Here is a 4,615-nt window from a genome sequence, read left to right as displayed (position 1 = left end):
TTATTCTGAATACAAAAATTCAGAATAGCTCTATCTCTTGTTACTTCACTATGGTGATAGGTCGGTAACAGAGTAGAGGAAATAGAATAATGTCACGCTTTAGATGTGGCATTCAACATGGAAGCAGAAAAATTTACCCATTCTCATTGCTTTATCTTCCATGTTCCTTTTCCATCAGTGAGAAAGTTGATGACATCATTCAGCGGGGCTTCCATTGTACTGAAGGTTTCATAATGACAGCTATAGGAGTCTGGGACTTCATAAAAGGAGTTAATACGGGCGGCACTAAATTCAACAGAAAATCCCCACACTTGAATGATTTTGCCCTCAGAATAGAACACATTGGCATAAAATTTTTTTACAATATTTACAGCAGCCTTATTGATGGTATAGCAGAAGTTTTCTCACCTCCGTTCGACAATGACTCATTTAATTTCTCCTCCAGGACTCTTAAAAACTAGATATTGTATACATTTCTTTCCTTCAAATACTGAAGTAAACCTTAATTGAGCCTTCACATTGACGAAACGAGACTCGTTAAACTCAAGTCTCCTCTTTTATCATGGAGTCATTTCAATCTAATCAAAATTATAGAAAATTTCTAAAATATACTTCAAATATGCAAATAATGGCTTCCAAGAGTGATTCTTAGAGTTCAAAACTAAATTCCATGAATTTCTTCCCAATATTTTCTTCACTTTCTCAATTTTTTTAGATCTTCTCAATGTGGAAGAAATTCATGGTGAAAATCAAATATTTTTAGTTTAGAGTGAATCTCTTACCAAGAGATGATCAAATATGGTGTCTAAATGCTTTGAAGTCGCCCCCAAATCAAAGATCTTCAAGCCCTAGATCGAAGTTTTCGCTTTCAAGAGGAAGGGGAAGATGAATAGTGGTGTTTGACGCCTGGTAAAAATTGCGGTTAAAGGTGTTTTTTTGGGATCTCGCCGTCGGCGGGGTCTTCAGTGCCGTCCGCGAGCTCTATTGAATTAATATCCTAAGTCTCAGGAAAAGTCCACTTTTGACATAGTTAAGGGAGCCGTCGACGAGCTCTATTGAATTGGTTCAATTTCTTGAATTGGTTCAACGAGCTCTATTGAATTGGTTCAATTTCCAGATTTTTGTGATTTCAATCAATTTCAAGCCTCAACGGCATCCGTTCAATCATTTTAGCACAAATTTTAAGTATTAAATGATGTACTAACATAAATAAACATTCACAACACAAAACATCATAATTCTATATAAATTCCAAGGGGTACAATACACGTTACAAGACACACCTAGGTTTGGTATTTTCTAAACCTTAATGCATCAATTCAGCGTCGCAATCCAAGCCACAACACTTTTATGCTCAATCTCAACTATACTGAGATCTAAAACCAAAATTCTAAAGCAAAGCAAACACAAAGTTCAAACCAAATTACACACATAGACATACAGGTAGCAAGGTAAATATACTATTCTTCAGATTTAGTGCTAGATTCTCCTCTGAGATCACTCATTGATTGAACATGAACGAGAGGTTATAGAGTGGTCGATATTGAAATTCTTCAGTAGGGTCCTCTTCTATCAATTTCATCTTTCTCATCAATCATATCAAACTATCTTCGATATGTCCAGAGTGAGCAAATTGTTCTTTTATCCTCCAATCTAGATGATCGAAAAAATCAGAGATATTATTAATTGCATTCATAACATTTTGTACCTCTTTCTCCAATTTCTTGATTCTGCGCAGGATCACTAGTGTCTTGTCCGGAATTAAAGGTTGAATAGGCAGTGAATTCTGAGATGATTGATCCACCATAATAGTCATATCATTTTCATCTTCATTGGCTGCGAATCTCTTGGATTCCAAGGTAGAAGTACATTTTCCCAATCGATACTTGGAACTGACTGCGAAGTAAGAAAATTATTGAAGGATGTCCAAGCCCATAAGTTGATCCATGAACGATTAGACCCAAAAAAGACTTCACAATTATTGATCCAATATCGATCGGCAGTCCCATTTGGATGCAGTAATTCAGAATAACACTTTTCTTAGAAACTTTACCGATCATCATCGTCGGCAATAAGTTTGTAGAAATGAAGAAGGTCAGTGTTTAGAAACGGGGTTTAGAAGCGTCGTAAAAAAACTAACATACCCGTTTTCTCTCATTTCCCAGTCATCAGTTTCGTCCGTTCAATATTGGTAAATTTTATTCATAAGGTTTCTTATCAGGACAAAGTTGGAATAATGGCAGACAGGAACGTTCTCAATCATATATAACTCATTGATCCATGCAAGAGTAAAAGTTATCCATCTATCTCGCACATAGATGACTCCCTGGTTGATTCCATGCAAATTAGCATAAAATTCCTTCACCACAGGAACAACTACGGTGGTTGTAGTGTAGCACAACACTTCCCATCTTTGCCGCACAATCATCTCTTCAATTGCCATCGATGGATTATTCAATCCTTGATTTACGAATCCTCCTTCCTTGATTAATCTTTTTTTTGTCAGTACTTTGTTGAAGATTCGCTGCGCCTCAGCACAACGAACTTTCTCTGGTTGAACACTTGCAATATATTGTTTTTAGGGGAATTGGATGCCATAGGGATGAATTGGTGGAGTTTCACTTCATTTTTGGGGAAATACAAACTTAGGAATCAAATTCTGAAGTTTAAAATGAGTAACCCTTGTCTAAAACTGCAAAAAACCATCCTTTCAAACTCCAGAAACTGTCATCCCGCCGGTCTCGCTGTCGGCGGAGTCGAGGGCGCCGTCGATGAGCCTTTAGAATTAATTTACCTAGACTCTCGGGAAAAACCCGCCGTCGGTGCCCAAGTCAAAAGTTGCACAGTTTCGCTGGTCCGAATGCGTTCCAATTTTTTTTATGGATCCAATTTTTATGATGATTCAAGGGTAAATATGAGTAATAGAGTTCAATACTAGCACAAAATAATGATAATTTCAAATAAAAATACTATAATCGTAATAAAAATAAAGATAACTATGGGTTGCCTCCCATGAAGTGATTGGTTTAACATTGTCAGCCCGACCTATTCAGGTATTATTCAGGTTGACTAATCATTAAAATCTCTTTAAAATTTTCTCTTTTACCCTCAAAATACGGTTTTAATCTGTATCCATTTACTTTGAGTCTATTTCCAGTCTTTTGATCTTCAATTTCAATAGCTCTGTAAGTATAAACTTGAGTCACAGTAAAGGGTCCTAACCAACAAGACTTCAATTTCCTAGGGAATAAATTCAGCCTTGTATTGTAGAGAAAAACTTCTTATCCTAGTTCAAAGTTCTTCTGGTTAATCTTCTGATCATGCCATAACTTTAGTTTCTCTTTATTAATTTTGTCGTTATCATAAGATTCATTTCTTAATTCTTCCAATTCATTCAATTGTAACAATCTCTTCTTACCAGCATCCAGCATCTTTCAAATTATAATTGTTATAATTGAATTCTTTTATCACCCAATATGCTTTATGCTCCAATTCTACTGGTAAGTAACAAGTCATTTAAAAAATCAGCCTGTAAGGAGTCATTCGAATAAGAGTTTTATAAGTAGTCGTGGAAGCCCTTAATGCGGTATCCAGCCTAGTGGACCAATCTATTCTACTAGGGTTTACAGTCGTTTCAAGTATTTGTTTAATCTCTCTATCAGAAACTTTAGCTAACCCACTGGTTTGAGGGTGATAGGAAGTAGAGATTCTATGAATAATATTAAACTTTTCGGCCAATCTCTGAATGTATTTATTCTTAAAATGGGATCCTCTGTCAGTGATAATCATTCTCGGCATTTCCTATCTAGCAAAAATATTTTTCATTAAAAATCTTGAAACACTTTTAGCGTTACAACAAGGTAAAGCTTGTGCTTCAATCCACTTTGAAATGTAATCTACTGCAATTAATATATATAAGTTTCCATATGAAGGAATAAATGGTCCCATGAAATCTAGTCCCCAAACATCAAAGACTTCAACTTCTAACATGAATTTAAGAAGCATTTCATTTCTTCTAGATATATTGTCTACTCGTTGGCATCGATCACAAGTGTTTATGTATCTGTAAACATCTCTAAAGAGAGTAGGCCAATAGAGTCAAGCTTGTAAAATTTTATAAGCAGTTTTATCAATCCCAAAATGTCCTACAAATTCAAAATCATGACATTTTTGAATAATTAGTTCAGTTTCTTCATAAGGTACACATCTTCTCATAATAAGATCCTTACATTGTTTATATAAATAATGTTCATCCCAAAAATATGCTTTTGCATCATGGATAAATTTTTTTTGTTGTTGCAATGTCAGTATAGGTGGCAAAATATCACGTACAATACAATTAACAATATCAACATACCATGATATTTTCTACTCATTAATATTATAAAGTTTTTCATCAGGGAAACTGTCTATAATTTCATTGTTGGTGTCAGATAATTCATGATATTCTAATCTCAACAAATGATCAACAATTTGATTATCAATTCCCTTTCTATCAATAACCACAAAATCAAATTCTTGAATCAAAAGTATCCATCTAATTAACCGTGGTTCGACATCCTTCTTTTGTATCAGATATTTAATAACAGAGTGATCAGTGTGCACAACACATTTA

This window comes from Phalaenopsis equestris, unplaced genomic scaffold, assembly GCF_001263595.1.
Source record: "Phalaenopsis equestris unplaced genomic scaffold, ASM126359v1 Scaffold200385, whole genome shotgun sequence".
NCBI classification, from domain to species: Eukaryota; Viridiplantae; Streptophyta; class Magnoliopsida; order Asparagales; family Orchidaceae; genus Phalaenopsis; species Phalaenopsis equestris.
The sequence above is the reverse complement of the archived record's forward strand: the minus strand, read 5'-3'. Positions refer to the sequence as shown.